General features: G+C 37.7%; 1 protein-coding gene and 1 pseudogene across 2 annotated transcripts in view; both read right to left on the bottom strand.

Moving 5' to 3' along the window:
• The window catches only part of MIPOL1 (mirror-image polydactyly 1), a 521,065-nt gene that overhangs the window by 501,231 nt on the left and 1,982 nt on the right, over positions 1 to 17,852 (bottom strand). The gene's annotated exons all lie outside the window — the stretch shown is intronic.
• On the bottom strand, positions 1,190 to 3,273 carry LOC119532442 (annotated as a pseudogene).

The raw sequence follows: 17,852 nt of genomic DNA, 5'->3' as shown, positions 1-17,852 counted from the left end.
CACTTCTATTCTGTCCCTTTCTCCAGAAGGAACCAACTTTAACCATTTCTAGTTTTACTTCTAGATAAACACTTACCTCAATAACTTGAAACAGTTATTTACAACAATTTTTTATTAATTTTAAGCCATTGACTTCCTATTACCAAAGATGAAAAATTAATTTATTTACAATATCATACCCCCTACCTTCCCCCTCTCCTTTTCCTTTCCATTTTTGCTAGTCCAAACACTATTGGTTACCTTTATTACTAACGTGGAATAGAAGTCTCTAGAGCTATCTTAATCAGGGCCAGCAATTGACTGGGTAATTGATAAACTGATTAATGTGGAGAATCGTAAGAAAATACATCTTATTTAACTTAAAACATTGTTCATTTTCTCTATCTTTCAATAACGCTAGGGCCTTTTCTTTGAATTTAGATTCAATATTTGGAGTTCCACATACTTCATCTTTGTAAACCACACCCATAATGTATTTTTTTTTGTGTGATACCCAGTTTGGTTTCTTCAAAGTGCACTGAGAACTAAAACACACTTGCAAAGTAACCTGTGCATTAATTTTTCATACTTTCACACTGTTTGTTATAGTTTGCTAATGCTGCCGGAATGCAAAACACCAGAGATGGATTGGATTTTATAGAAGGGGGTTTATTTGGTTACACAGTTACACTCTTAAGGCCATAAAGTGTCCAAGTTAACACATCAGCAATCAGATAACTGCACTGGAGGATGGCCAATGGTGTCCGGAAAACCTCTGTTAGCTGGGAGGGCACGTGGCTGGCATCTGCTCCAAAGTTCTGGTTTCAAAATGGCTTTCTCCCAGGATGTTCCTCTCTAGGCCACAGTTCCTCAATGTCACTCTTAGTTGCACTTGGGTTATTTGTCCTCTCTTATCTTCTCCAGAGCAAGAGTCTGCTTCCAACTGCCATCTTCAAAATGTGTCTCATCTGCAGCAACTATGCTTTCTTCAAAGTGTCCCTCTTGGCTATAGCAAGCTCGCTCTTTCTGTCTAATCTTACTTATATAGTGCACCAGTAATCTAATCAAGGCCCATGCTGAATGGGTGGGGCCACACCTCCATGGAAATTATCCAATTAGAGTTATTACCCACAGTTGGGTGGGGCGCATCTCCACAGAAACACTCAAAGAATTACAATCTAATCAACACTGATACAGCTGACCACACAAGATTACATCAAAGATAATGGCGTTTTGGGGGACATAATACATTCAAACTGGCACACTTTTTTCTCATGTAATTGTTTTTCCCACAGCTAATTCAATAGCAGTTTTATTACTGTCTCACTTTGAGTCTTTTCAAAGTGTACCTGAATTTTAACTGATAAAACTATCTTTATATATCCATATATTAACACTTTACACAATGCTTAAATTATGCAATTTCAATGACAGGTATAACTGGTATTGACAAGCTTGGGAACAAACCAGAACTAATGCTTGATAAGTATAAACTGATGAAAGCAGAAATGCAAGTAGATACTACAGATTATTCACTAGCTGTGAGCAATTGTGTCATGGCCATCCATCAGGATTATGTCACAGACAGAATGGAGAACAAGAATAAATAGAATTGTTAGTATTCCAAATTAGTTAGGTGGAGATTAGTTTAAAAGGACTTCTGTTGTACTTAAACCTCCATTTCTTGACATGTTCAAGATATATTTCCTGATGCTCCACTAGGTAAGATGAAGACTTTAGCATCCTTAAATTTTTTTTGTCGTTTTGTTTTGTTTCACAACAGGAATTGATTGGCTTACAATTCAGAGGCCAGAAGGCTTGCTTACTCCTAGGTTTGGTCTCTTCTGGCTGGCTGGCAATTTTGAGAGTATGTTGGCTTTTCAACACATGGCAATACACATGGTAGTGTCTTCACCTTTCTCTTGTGGGTTTCGTGGACTTCCAGCTCCTTGCTTCTCCCATAGCTTCCCTTTCTGTGTCCAATTTTCTCTACTTATCAAGACTTCAGCCATGCTAGACTAAGGCTCACCCTCATTTACTCTGGGCTCACCTCAACTAACATCTTCAAAGGTCCTATTTACAAATGGGTTCATACCCACAGGACCAAGGGTTGAATCATGAAAATGACTTTTGTGGGGGATATGATTCAATCTCCAACAGAGAGAAATACTAGTCACTATCCAGAAGAGATGCATTTGCTTGAATCAAGGGACTTGCAGCTGGGAGATACATGAAATGATGAGGGGGATGTGATTGGAAGTGGGATCTGTTATCTGGGGGCATCCTTGGAAGAGTAAACTACATGTCTGAGGACAGAAAAGACGGACAGCTTCCACAGACTCCAGTGAGATTCACACAATGTCCCATATGAATCTCCTCTAATTTCTTGGCACAAGGTCCACTCACAAGTGCGACCACACCATTGTCAGATACCTGAGTAGCTGAAAAGTCAACACACTGCAAAAATGGGCAGTTTTCTCCTAATACAAATCCATAATACTTAGGCAGCCACCCAAATCAATTATCTTTAGCAGCCAGCAATTGAGTGTGAGAGCAAGGATTCCTTCATCAGTGAGACTGCAGCATCTTTTCAAAGAAGTTTCAGGCAGGTATGAACAAGATGAGGCCACAACTTTTATTCCTTCAGAAGTTACGGACATTCTGTTTTCTTCTGAAGAATTAAAATTTAATTTCTTCAGTTTTCTGTAGTTATGCAGGTGCAGGAGAGCAGCATCTGTAATATCACAGCTCTGTAGATCTAAAGTTTGGATATGAGGATGTAAAATCTCATTTATATTTGAATCTGTTATCTGTCCCTGCGTGCTTATTATTTTTATCAGTCTATCTTTTATATTGGGAGGCAAAGGCTTAATGTCTGCGATATATCTAGAAATATTCTTCATGAAGCACCAAAGGCACCCAGCAGGTGTCCAGACTTGGAACTGGAAACTATTTCTCTCTTTGAAGCTTTTCAAGGCTCTGAGGGTCTGGAGTGCCAGCAGAATAGAGAAAAACCCAGTTGCCAAGCCTCTGGACTAAGAGTCTAGAGGCCAGAAAAGGCTCGATTACCATGTTTACCTGTCCTGCAAGGACTCTAGAACTTTGGGCAGTCGGATTCCTTGCTTCTTAGGAACCTTTGTCCCATTTGGTCACCGAACTGATTCTGAACAAATGCAGGGTTCTCAGCTCGATGAGCATAACAGCCAATAGATCCAGGAGCTGACTGACCTGCCAGGGGCAAGGCATTGTGACTCTCCTTAAATACTTTTTAATTCCTCCTAATTAAAAGGAAGAATTCCTAATTCCTCTTGCCTTCAATTAACAAATTTTGTCAGTACTATCAGCTCTACTGTTACATTACTTCTGTTTTATAGCTAAAATTAGGTCTCCCAAGTTAATGTAAATCATTAAGAACTAATAAATAGCATCTACAATATTTTTATTATGCAACTATTATTCAGTATGGAAAGAACAAAACAATATGAATGGACTTACATAGAAGAAATCCCAGGTTCCCAAACCTATGTGCTCTTCTCAGGAGAATGCTCCAAATATCAAAAGAAAAAATTTTTATCTGTGTTTTATCAATTGCTCAAAACCATACCAACTCTTAGTAGGCTTTGTATTAGAAACCTGATTTTCTTGTCCAGATTTTTGTTTTTCCTGGATTTTGATTTGTCTTTTTTTGTGGTAGTCTTATAGTGTTGGATTAGTTAAGCTGAACTATGCTTCCCAAAATTCCTTTCTTTGCATGGTTTTGGGTTAAGTTTGGCCACAACAGAAATTTTCACAGTTTTGGAGAGCTGAAGTGAAAAAGCAGCCAATAAACTCTTCTGGTCATTGTAAGTATGAGATAACGCTGCAGCTCATGAAAGTTGTTACTGATCTGTTGTCTTGCCTTGTTGTGGGGTAGCAGTCAGTGCTGCAGCAACTCCAGCACATGCCTTCATCAGCTTCTCCAAGTTCTGGGCCAGACATGTATGCAGCTCCATGATGAAGGGCACCAGCTTCTTTTGCAGATTACCTGCATCAAGGTTGGAGGCAGTGAGAACTTTGAAGGACTCTGATAGCACTGCTCCATTGTTCCCCAACATTCACAGTTTCTCTTATAAATCCAATCCAATTCTTGTTCTGTGAGTTACCTGTTTTTTCTTTCTGAAAGCTTTTAGGATCTTTTCTTTATCCTTGGTGTTCTGTGAGACAGCTTTCTAATCACTCGTATCTTGCATCTGTATTGTAAAATTTGATGTCACAGACTCTCATTTCATCCAAAGAAAGAAAAAAAGAATCCTCCAAGTAGATAATTATAATTTCTACTTTACAGGTAGGGAAACTGAGGCTCACAAAGTTATCATGACCTACCCAGTGAGTGTGCAACATACATAAAGCTAGAAGTAATTATTCAATGCAACATAAGGCTGACAATAAAGAATGAATAAGAATTGATCATTTCCAACTCCTAACACCAATTCTGGGCATGATATTTTTATTGTTGTAGACATTTTTCCTTGAGTGGACTGGGAATAGTCTGTGAGCACTAGGAGCAAGCACTTTTTAAAAGCATTTCAGTTACAGAATATTTGAAATCTGCACTCAATTATTTTGTAAGCCTCCTTAAGTTTTTCCTTTGCTTTAAAAGAGACCAAAAGTGAAAATCATTGAAGATGGATTATGGATGTCATTTCTGTAAGAAAGAGGATATGAAATACTAATCAGTAAAATCATGCCCAATTAAAAGGCCTTGAGTGTATCAAAAGATTGGTGAACAAATGCATGTTTATATGCTTAAGTTAAAGTATTTAGTATATTATCACTCAGGGTGATCCCCACTTTTACTGACATTTTTGGTTAATAGATCAATTCCCAATTGCATTAGGTAATAGGGCTTCAACAGGATGAGTCCTGGAACCTAGGAGTCCCAGGGTATTGTAGACCTTGGCCTGGCCCAGCTTGGTTGCAGAGGCATAATCTTCTCTCCCACCTCCAACCCTGAAAAAGTAGATCAAGTTCAGAATAGAAAATGAAAGGGCTGGGGGAAGGTCCTATTTAGACAGGGAAAGCTTGCCTGCTAAAGAAATATTTGTGCAAACGCTTGAAGGAAGTGAAGAAGCAAGCCACTGGAATGTCCAGGAAAATAAGATTTCTGGCACAGAGTAAAGAAAATGCGAAGATGGGAGCATGCATGGGATGTTCAAAGGAATGCCAAGAAAACCAGTATGGCAAGAGAAAGGCGATAGAGAAGAGGGTTAGGAAATGAGCTGGAAGAGGTAACCACAAGTCACATTACATAGGATATTATGGGCCATGGCTAGGTCTTTGAATCCTTTCTACAGGTAACACGAAGTCACTAGATGGTTTAGAACAGGTGAGTAGTATGATCTGAAATATTCTTTAAAAATATCACTGGCTACTGTAGCCACAGTATTAAATTCAATTTACTGTAAAAATGTCAGATACCAAAGTCTAGATCACCAATTCTAGAAAAAGGAAGTGCCTGGCTTTACTACCCAACTCTTCTCTTAAGTACCTTGGTGATTTGGGCAAGGACTTCAACCTCTTTACACATACTCAGTCTCCTCACCTGTCTCTTCCAGGACCATCATTCTATGATTCTACAAAGTTAAACAGACTTCACTGTTACACCAGCTCTTTTACTTGAATCAGTGATTCTCAACCAGGGACAATTTCTGGAGACACTTTTGCTTGACAAAACTGGGTAGGGGTGTGACTGGTATCTAGTGGGTAAAGGTCAGAGATGCTGAAAAATATCCTACAATATATAGGACAGCCCCCCCACAATGAAGAATTATATGGCCCCACATGGCAGTAGTGCTGTTGTTGAGAAACCAGGACTTCTCAAAAAACCAGAAAATTCATACCACTTACACAGTCACAATTTATGGCATTGAAGTTAGTACTTTCTAACTCCAGATTCTAAGGAATTTCTGACCCAGCTTAACAATTCATTGTTTATCAAAGAAAAGGAGGCTATAAGCTATTTTCTCTGAATAATTTTGCATCCTGCTTCTTTGTTGCATGGGTGGAAAAGCTAAAATTGAAATTAGACCAAGAAACTACATAGCTGGTGACTCAGAAAGAGGGCTCCTAAGTTTTACATACTTAGGTTCAAATAATGCAGACTTGGAGTGACTTTGGGAAGTTATTTAAACTTTGTGCTACAGTATATTCACTCATTAAGATGATAATGAAAGTATTTCTGTCACAAAGATCTTGTGAATGAGATAATGGTTTACAAAATGCTTAGCCCGGTGCCTGGTACAAGGTAAGCATTCAATGAATGTTGTAATTATTACAATTTGCTTGGTATGAATATGGCCTGAAGGTTGCAGACTGCTTTTCGCTTTTCTAGAAACTCCGCTTTCTCTCTTTAATTTTGAAATAATTTCAAACTTACAGGATAGCTGCAAAAATAATATAAAACCACACAGAGAACACTAACAACCCCCATTCTCTCTCTTTTTAAAAAATGCAATTTTATTGAGATATAGTCACACCATATAATCCATCCAAAGTATACAAAGAATGGCTCACAGTATCATCATACAGTTGTGCATTCATCACCACAATTAATTTTAGAACATTTTCATTATTCCAAAATAAAGAAAAAATAAAAATAAACGAAAAAGAACACTCAAAATATCCCATAACCCTTATCCCCCTTTCCTATTTATATATATTTTTGTCTTCATTACTCCTCTGCCCATACACTGGATCCAGGGAGTGTCAGTCACAAGGTTTTCACAATCACACAGTCACATGATAAAAGCTATACAGTTATACAATCATCATCAAGAATCAAGGCTACTGGATTACAATTCAACAGTTTCAGGTATTTCCTTCTAGCTATTCTAATACACAAGAAACTAAAAAGGAGTATCTATATAATGCATATGAATAACCTCCAGAACGACCTCTTGAATCTATTTGAAATCTCTTAGCCACTGAAATTTTATTTTGTTTCATTTCTTTACCCCCTTTTGATCATGAAGGCATTCTCAATCCCATGATGCCAGGGCCAGGCTTATCCCTGGGAGTCATGTCCCACATTTCCAGGGAGACTTATACCCCTGGGAGTCATGTCCCATGTAGGGGGAAGGGTAGTAAGTCAATCTGCAGAGTTGACTGAGTGAGAGAGGCAACATCTGAGCAACAAAAAAGTTCTCTGGGGGTGACTCTTGGCATAATTAAAAGTAGGCTTAACTTCTCCTTTGCAGGAATAGGTTTCGTAAGGGTAAGCCCCAGGATCAAGGGCTTGACTTTTTAGATTGGGAGTCACTAATGTTTGTGAGATTATCAGGAATTCCCCAGGTGGGGAAGTTTAATATTTCCACATTTTCCGCAGTCCCTCAAGGGGTCTTTGCATGTATACATACATACATACACACACACACACACACACACACACACACACTCACACACATATTCTGGGATCTATAGGGGCATTACATTAACCTGTACAGTATAACAAGATCTCATTCCCTATTTTAGGTTCCATGTAATTATGTTGTTTAAATAAACTGACCATACAGGTTAAATTAGACAGTGTGCTACAGAGAATATAATTTTTGCACCAAATAAACATCTCTTAAATAATAGTTAAAACTCAGGAGTAGATCTGACTGCTGTAAGAGCTTACAATCTAGGAACCTTTACAATAAGCCTTAATGAACATTCTGTACTCCTGCATCATTGATTGCCCAATCTCTGCCCATATTCTATCCCCGATAACCTATGCTGTCAAATTCAATTCTCAGCATTTGCTCATTATAGTTAGTTTATATTAGTGAGGCCTTACAATATATGTCCTTTCGTTTCTGGCTTATTTCACATAATGTCCTCAAGATTCATTCACCTAGTTGCCTGCCTCACAACTTCATTCCTTCTTGTAGACAGCCCAGTGTTCCATTGTATGTATACACCACAGTTTGTCCTTCCATTCACCCCTCAATGCACCCTTAGGCCACTTCCATCCACTAAAAATCGTGAATACTGCCACCATAAACACCAGTGTGCAAATACCTATTTGTGTCCCTGCTTTCAGTTCTTCCAAATATATACCAAATAATGGGGTTGCAGGATCATATGGCAACCCTATACTTAGACTCCAGTGGAACCACCACACTGTCCTCCAGAGGAACTGCACCATTCTACTTCTCTACCAACAGTGAATAGGTATATCTCTCTCTCCACATCTTCTCCAGCACTTATATCTTTCTGTTTATTTTTTAAACAGTTTTATTCACATACCATACAATCCATCCTAAGTGAACAATCAATAGCTCCTGGTATAATCACACAGTTATGCATTCACCACCACAATCTATATGAGAACATTTCCATTTCTTCCACAAAGAAAGAAGAGGGGAAAAAAAAAAAAAACAATAAAGAAGGAAAAAGATAAAAAAGGAGAAACACTACCACCCACCACCAAGAATCCCATACCCCTCCCTTATATCCCCCTCTATTGACATTTAGCTTTGGTATATTGCCTTTGTTGCAATTAATGGAAGAATATTACAATGTTACTGTTAACTATAGACCCTAGTTTGCACTGATCATATTTTTTCCCATATACCATCCCATTTTCAACACCTTTAATGTTGACATTCACTTGTTCTCCCTCATGTAAAACCTTTCTTACATTTCTACATTTAATCACCATCATTGTCCACTCTAGGTTTTGCTAAGTTATACAGTCCCAGTTTTTATCCTTTACCTTTCCTTCTGGTGTCATATATCCCCCTACCTTCCTCTTCCAACCATACTCACACTCAGCTTTGTTCATTATACTTACAATATTGTGCTCCCATCAGATAGCATTGTGCTATTCATTTCTGGTTCTTTACAATCAATCCTGTTGAACATTCTGTACTCCTTCAGCATCAAATGTCCAATCTCTACCCTCTTTGTACCTCCTGATAACCTGTGTTCTTAACTTCAATACTCAGAGTTTGCTCATTATTATTAGTTCACATTAGTGAGACCATACAGTATTTGTCCTTTTGTTCCTGGCTTATTTCACGCAACATAATGTCCTCAAGTTTCATCCACATTGTTGCATGTGCCATCACTTTATACTGTCTTACAGTTCTGTAATATTCCATCGTGTATATATACCACAGTGTGTTTATCCACTCATTCGTTGATGGACATTTGGGCTGTTCCCATCTCTTGGCAATTGTGAATAACGCCGCTATAAACATTGGTGTACAAGTGTCCATTCATGTCCTAGCCTTCAGTTCCTCTGAGTATGTATCTAGTAATGGGATTGCTGGATCATATGGCAATTCTGTACTTAGCTTCCTGATGAACCACCAAACTGCCTTCCAGAGTGGTTGCACCATCCTATATTCCCACCAACAGAGAATAAATGTACCTTTTTCTCCACATCCTCTCCAACACTTGTAGTTTTCTGATTTTTTGATAATGGCCATTCTAGTAGTTATGAGATGATATCTCATTGTGGTTTTGATTTGCATTTCCCTAATACCTAGTGAAGTTGAACATCTTTCCCTGTGTTTGAGCCATTTGTATTTCCTCTACAGAAGTGTCTGTCCATGTATGACCAATTGATTTTTTTTCTTTTTTACTTTGTTCTTTTTCACTTTAATTTTTTTTATTGAGATCATTCAGATACCATACAACTATCCAAAGATCCAAAGTGTACAATCAATTGCCCATGGCACCACCATACAGCTGTGCATCCATCAACACAATTAATTTTTTTTCAATTTTTAGAACATTTTCACTACTCCAGAAAAGAAATAAAGACAAAAAAAAAAGGGAAACTCACATCCTCCCATACCCATAACCACGCTCCCCTCCATTATTGATTCATAGTTTTGGTATAGTACATTTGTTACTATTGGTGAAAGAATGTTAAAATACTACTAACTGTAGTATATAGTTTGCAATAGTTATATATTTTTTCCCTATATGCCTCTCTATTATTAACTTCTAGTTATAGTGTCATACATTTGTTCTAGTTCATGAGAGAGATTTCTAATATTTGTATAGTTAATCACGGACATTGTCCACCACAAGATTTACTGTTTTATACATTTCCATCTTTTAACCTCCAACTTTCCTTCTGGTAACATATGTGACTCTGAGCTTACCCTTTCCACCACCTTCACACATCATTCAGCACTGTTAGTTATTGTCACAACGTGCTACCATCACCTCTGTCCACTTCCAAATGTTTAAGCTCACCCTAGTTGAACATTTGGCTCATAATAAGCAACCGCTCCCCATTCTTTATGCTCATTTCTATATCCTGGTAACTTATATTTCATGTCTATGAGTTTACATATTATAATTAGTTCATACCAGTGAGATCCTGCAATATTTGCCTTTATGTATCTGTCTTATTTCACTCAATATAGTGTCTTCAAGGTTTCTTCATCAACCCATTTCTTTTAAGATGGTTTTGTTCACACACCATACATTCTGTCTAAGTAAACAATTGTTGGTTTCCCATATAGTCATGTATTTATGTATTGAGCACCATTGCCACTCTCTATATAAGGACATCTCCATTTCTTCCACAAAGATGGAGCAAGAGTCAAAGAAGGCAGAGAGACAAAAGAAAAAGAAAAGGGAAAGAGAGAAAAACAACAAACAAAAAACAAAACTTGATAGCTAGAAAGCGATAAAAGGAAAGATAGCACTAACCTAAAGTAGAATAAAGAGTCAGACAACATCACCAATGCCAGGAGTCCCATACCCTTCCCCTATACCTTACCCCCCTCCATAGGCATTTAGCTTTGGTACATTGCCTTTGTTACATTAAAGGAAGCATAATACAATGTTTCTGTTAATTATAGCCTCTAGTTTGCATTGATTGTATTTTCCCCCCAATCCTACCCTATTTTTAACACTTTGCAATGTTGACATTCATTTGTTCTACCTCATGTAAAAACATATTTGTACCTTTTATTACAATTGTTAAGCAACCTAGGTTTCACTGAGTTACACCATCCCAGTCTTTATTGTTCTTCTTTTGTTCTGTTGTCCCACATGGTCCCAGCCTTCCTCTTTCAACCATATCCACAGTCATCTTTGTTCAGTGTACTTACATTGCTGTGCTACTATCTCCCAAAATTGTTTTCCAAACCTCTAATTCCATCTTTTCCTTTCTGTCTGAAGTGTTTCCTGTAGTGTTTCCTGTAGAGCAGGTATCTGGTTCAAAAACTCTGTCATTGTCTGTTTGTCAGAGAATATTTTAAGCTCTCCCTCATATCTGAAGGATAGTTTTGCTGGATATAGGATTCTTGGTCAGTGGTTTTTCTCTTTCAGTATCTTAAATATATCACCCCACATCCTTCTTGCCTCCATGGTTTCTATTGAGAAATCCACACATAATCTTACCAAGCTTCCTTTGTATGTGATGGATCACTTTTCTCTTGCTGCTTTCAGGATTCTCTCTTTATCTTTGATGTTTGATAATCTGGTTATTAAGTGTCTTGGTGTAGGCCTATTCAGATCTGTTCTGTTTGGGGTAAGCTGTGCTTCTTGGATCTGCAATTTTATGTCTTTTGTAAGAGATGGGACATTTTCATTGATTGTTTCCTCTATTATTGCTTCTGCCCCTTTTCCCTTCTCTCCTCCTTCCGGGACACCAGTGACACGTAAATTCTTTCTTTTCCTTAAGTGCCCAGAGATGTTCCTTAAGTGCCCAGAGATGTTGTTCTTTTGTCCTTAAGTGCCCAGAGTTGTTGCTCATATTTTTCCATTCTTTTCTCTATCTTTTCTTTTGTGTATAGGCTTTCAAGTGCCTTGTCCTCCAGTTCCTGAGTGTTTTCTTCTGTCTGTTGAGATCTGCTGTTATATGTTTCCATTGTGTCTTTCATCACTTGTGCTGTGCCTTTCATTTCCATAGATTCTGCCAGTTGGTTTTTCAAACTTTCAATTTCTACCTTATGTATGTCCAGTGCTTTCATTATATGGTTCAGCTCTTTTGGCATATCTTCCCTAAACTTTCTGAATTGACTAATTATTAGTTGTTTCAATTCCTGTATCTCAGTTGAAGTGTAAGTTTGTTCCTTTAACTGGGCCATAACTTCATTGTTCTTAGTGTAGGTTGTAGTTTTCTGTTGTCTATGTATGGTTTCCTTGGTTACCCCAATCAGGTTTTCCCAGACCAGAACGGGCTGAGACCAGAAGGAAGAAATATCAGTATCCAATTTCCCTGAGGGTGTTGTCTTCGAAAATTGGTACACCCTGTGAGGCCTCAGGTCACTGTGCTTTTCTGCCCAGCAGGTGGTGCCTGTCAGCCTATAATTCTAGACTGGTGCAAGGAAGTGTGGCCTGTGGTTGTTTTCCTCAAGGCTTTGGGGTCTGGTTCTGAATAGAAGGCTGGTAGTAGAGCTGGGCCCCACCCTTTTCCTCTTAGAGAACACAGACCCCCTAGGGGGAGGTCATTAGCATTTCAATGGTCTCTCGCCACCTGTGCTATCTCCACCCTTGTCTGGGTCAGAGCACTGGGAGCTGAAAATGGCTGAGGCTTTCTCCACTGAGCTGAAAAAGGAACAGAAACTTCCGTTCAGGGCTAGTCCACGGTGACCCTGCGGCTCTCCAAGTTCAGTTGTCACCCAAAGCCTGTGTCTGCTTGTTGGGGATTCATAGTTGGTAGTAAGAAGTTCACTCTCACTAATTAAAACCCCAGTTGGAGCTCAGCTGAGCTATATTCGCTTGCTTGGAGAGAGCTTCTCTCTGGCTCCATGAGACTTTGCGCTCAGGCTGTGGGGGGAGGGGTATCCTGGCTTGGATCCACAGTTTTTACTTACAGATTTTATGCTGTGATCTCGGGCATTCCTCCCAATTCAGGTTGGAGTATGATGAGTGGATGGTCACGTTTGTCCCCCCCGCAGTTATTCCGGATTATTTACTAGTTGTTTCTGTTTTTTTTTAGTTGTTCCAGGGGGACTCTTTAGCTTCCACTCCTTTCTATGCTGCCATCTTAGATCCTTTTTTCCAACCAATTGATTTTTGACAGTGCCACCAAGTCAACCCAATTGGGACAGAAGAGTCTCCTCAAGAAATGGTGCTGGGAAGACTGGATATCCATATGCAAAGGAATGAAAGAGGACCCTTATCTCACAACTTAAACAAAAATTAACTCAAAATGGACGAAAGACCTAAATATGAGTCAGGACCATAAAATTCCTAGAAGAAAATGTAGGGGAGAATCTTTCGGATCTTGTGGTAGGCGACAGTTTCTTAGATTTTATACCCAAAGCACAAGCAGTGAAAGAAAAAATAGATAAATGGGACCTCTTGAAAACTGAATACTTTTGTGCATCAAAAGACTTTGTCAAAAAGGTAAAAAGGCGGCCTACTCAATGGGAGAAAATATTTGGAAATCACATATCTGAAAAGGGTTTAATATCCAGAATATATAAAGAAAAAATGACAACCTAATCGAAAAGTTGGCAAGACTCAAACAGACATTTTCCAAAGATGAAATACAAATGGCTAAAAAGCACATGAAAAGATGCTCAACCTCACTGGATATTAGGGAATACAAATCCAAACCATATTGAGATATCACTTCACACCTACTAGAATGGACACTATTAAACAGAAAACTACAAGTGTTGAAGAGGAAGTGAAGCAATAGGAACACTCATTCACTAGTGCAAATTAACTCACTAACCTCCCCACTATGTGGGACATGACTCCCAGGGGTGTAAGTCTCCCTGTCAACATGGAATATGATTCCTAGGGATGAGCCTGGCCCTGGCATTGTGGGATTGAGAATGCCTTCTTGACCAAAAGGAGGTAAAGAAATGAAACAAAATAAAGTTTCAGTGGCTAAGAGATTTCAAATAGAGTCCAGAGATCATTTTGGAGGTTATTCTTATGCATTACATAGATATTCCTTTTTAGTTTCTGGTATATTAGAATAGCTAGAAGGAAATACCTGAAACTGTTGAATTGTAATCCAGTAGCCTTGATTCTTGATGATGATTATATAGCTGTGTAGCTTTTATCATGTGACTGCATGATTGTGAAAACTTTGTGACTGACACTCTCTGGATCCAGTGTATGGGCAGAGTAGTAATAAAATAAAGACAAAAAATAATATAAATAACAGAGGGGGATAAAGGGTGTGGGATGTTTTGGGTTTTCTTTTTTCTTTTTATTATTTTTGGGGTATATAATGAAAATGTTCTAGAACTGATTGTGGTGATAAATATATAACTATATGATGACACTGAGACATTGATTGTATACTTTGGATGGATTATATGGTGTGTGAATATATCTCAATAAAATTGCATTTAAAATAAAAAAGAAAAAGAAAAAGGCCTCAAACTGAAAAAAGAATAAAAAAAAAAAAAAAGAAAAAAAAAAAAGAAAAAATAAAGAAAGAAGGAATTGAAGTCCTGATGCATGCAACAACATGGATGAACCTTGAGGACATTATGTTGCGTGAAATAAACCAGACACAAAAGGACAAATATTGTATGATGTCACTGATATGAACTAATTAAAATAAGCAAACTTATAGAGTTAGAATTTAGAATATAGGTTACCAGGTGATAGAATGGGGGTAGAGAAAGGGGAGCTGATACTCTTTTGTGCATAAAATCTTTTTCTGTTGATTGTAAATATTTGGAAATGGATAGTAGTGATAGTAGCACATTATTGTGAGTGTAATTAACGGTGGTGAATTATGTTGGTGAATGTGGTTGAAAGGGGAAATTTTAGATTGTGTATTGTACTAGAAGGAAAGTTAGAAGATAAAATATGAGACTGTATAACACAGTGAACCTTGTTGTGGACAATGGACTATGGTTAATACTACAAATTTAAGAATGTTCTTTCATGAATTATAACAAATGTATGATACTATTACAAGGTGTTAATAATAGGGTGGTATCTGGGGAAAAAATACACCTAATGTAAAGTATGGACTATAGTTAACAATAATATTTCAATATTCTTTCCTCAATTGTAACAAAAGCACCACACTAATGCAGTGTCAATAATAGAGGGGTATATGGGAATGTTGTTGTAGTTTTTACATGACTTTTCTGTAAACTTACAGCCTAATTAAAAAAAAAAAAGTTAAAAAACATTGTTAAGTGAAAGAAACCAGACACAAAGTACTGCCTGTTGTATGATTCCATTTACATAAAATGTAAATACAAACAAATTTATAGAGCCAGAATTAGATTAGTAGTTATGTAGAGCTGCAGAAGGATAGAGGGACTGAGAGGTGACTTCCAAGGGGGTATGAGGTCTTTCTTTTTGGAGTAATGAAAATGTTCTAAAAATTAATTGTGGTGATGAATGTACAGCTCTTGTGATCACACTAAAATCCACTGATCGCACACTTTGGATGGATTGTATTGTATTTGAATATATTTCAACAAAACTGCCTAAAAAGAGTTGTTCACATGCAAACAGCATCTTTTTAAATACCTCTAATTGCTCTGCATAAGAATATTATAGAATAATAGATCTTTTGAATGGTTCAAAAGTTTTAATCTTCCATTGTTCAAGTTTTCTGAATCTGATGTGCATAGGCACTTTCCCCAACTTCCCACCCTATTCCACAGATGGGCTTCATGTTTGCCAAATTCTGTGTGTGTGTGTACGCGCTCATGCACATGCATGGAGAGTGTTTTTTGACACACAAAAAACAAGAGCCTCTGGGCCTAGCATAGTCATGTATCTTTTCATGGTATTTTAAAATATGGTTCTAGTCATAGTACACTGACTATCACGGGATTAGATTGCCTTATCTAGTTAGACACTGATTAAGATAAACTTTCGACTTGAGGAAAACAAAATCTTTCTAAATGAGCAGATATCATTATTTTAAAGTGTAGCTCTTCATTCCAAAACTTTTCTCCAACTGTGGCAGACACTTGGTTATTTTCCAGTATGTTTTCCTTTCCTTCCATAATAGCAATTTTTTTTTTTTCTGAACACATTACTACCCAGAGAAATGCTAGATTTTTCAATCTCCCTTGTACCTAAGGACAGCCAAATTTTGGTCAATGGGATTTGTGCAATTTCCAGGGCTTTCTTAACTTTCTCTCTCTCTCTGCTAGTGGAGAGCCAGTAAGAATTGGGTTTTTACATGAAGGGGAAATAAATTTCTATCTTTTTTAAGCCATTATTATTTTGATCTTGTATATTAGCTGATATAATGGCCCAATACAAAACTTTTATTCCAAAATGGCATTGAAGAAATTGTTAGGTACTTAAGTTCAGTGGGTATTTTTAGGTTCTAAAGGTTTAGTTTTCAGCCACTTTGAAAACTGATACATAAATCAGTAATTCTATTATGTAATTCTCAACCAAGTTCTCCTAAATAAGTAAAAAAAAATTAAAATATAAGCTTGACATTTTAGAAGTTTTGCTCTTAATATCTGGACACTATAGCATTATTTAAAATAATAGAAAGAACAATGTTGTGCTGGTTTGAATCTGTTGTGTACCCCAGAAAAGCCATGTCCTTTTAATCCAATGTTGTAGGGGCAGACCTATTGCTGGGTGGGACTTTTTGATTAGGTTGTTTCCATGGAGATGTAACCCAGACCATTCAAGGTGGGTCTTAATCTCCTCTATGAGAGAATAAAAGACAGAAGAAACTGAGAGAACTCAGAGAAGCTGAGAGAAACACTCAGAGACATTTTAGAGAGAGAGACCAATTTTGAAACCAAAACCCAGAAGAGAAGGGCCAGCAGACGTCACTATGTGTCTTCCCATGTAACAGAAGAGCCCTGGATGCCATCAGCCTTTCCTCAGAGAAGGTATCTACCTTTTGATGCCTTAATTTGGACATTTTCATGGCCTTAGAACTGTAAATTTGCAACCTAATAAATCCCCATTGAAAAAGCCAACCCATTTCTGGTATATTGCATTCCGGTAGCTTTAGCAAATCAAAACAAATGTGATGGCTTGTTTCTAGGGAATTTGAAATAATAAGTCAAATACATTTCACTGTTGTGTTTTCCAGTGCTAAACTTTCCAGCATTCCCATATTGGCCATGGGCAAATTCAGCTACAGATAAGTGAAATATCCCATAATCAAAACTCTTAGTACAGTTGGTACTTGTTGACTCTGGACTGACCCTGGGTGACTCCCAAGCACCAGAATGTTCTTACGGCTAGGCCCTATTTTCAACTGTTGTAGAGAGATGGGACTGGATTACATGTGATTTCACGCCTTGCTTTTTTTATACAAAGAAATCTGTTCTAGTCCAGAGAGGTTAAGAAGAGGAAGCAATTTTCTAACAGGGTATTTGGAAGGATGGCTGGAAGCATCTTCTGACTGAATCCATAGGGCTCTTGAGAGGCTAGGTCTTATGAGACCACAAACCTGATCCCTCTTCCTCAGGATGAGACCTTCAGAGATGATGATACCAATGGAAATAGTGGATGATGTCAAAAGTCTGTCTTAAATCTTGTCCTGCAAGCATTATTGCATTTCCTGAAGTAATCTAGGGAAGGCAAAAATTTGCTTACATTGCAAGATGGTAAGATATCCTTCACTAGATTACATGCCCCATGAGGTAGGAATTCTTGACTGTTTTGTTTACTGTTATATATAAAAATGCTGACACTTAGCAAGATCTCAATGAATGAACGTAGAATTTGGTTTAGTGTGTGTCTTGAGATTTAATAGTTGTGACCAAAATTTTTTTTGAACTTTAAAAAATTCCCTACTTATATATACAAATGAATTAATTCTGGGGGCATTTAATTATTTGGTTTCTGTGTGACAGAATGGAGTTCCACCCATGGATATTATTAAAACCTACAAGTCCACTGCCATCAGAAAAAACCTTGGATTCAAATCCTAGCTATGCTATTAGGTAGTGGTGTCATCT

The sequence above is a fragment of the Choloepus didactylus genome, chromosome 4, assembly GCF_015220235.1.
Source record: "Choloepus didactylus isolate mChoDid1 chromosome 4, mChoDid1.pri, whole genome shotgun sequence".
Classification (NCBI taxonomy): Eukaryota; Metazoa; Chordata; class Mammalia; order Pilosa; family Megalonychidae; genus Choloepus; species Choloepus didactylus.
The sequence above is the reverse complement of the archived record's forward strand: the minus strand, read 5'-3'. Positions and strand labels throughout refer to the sequence as shown.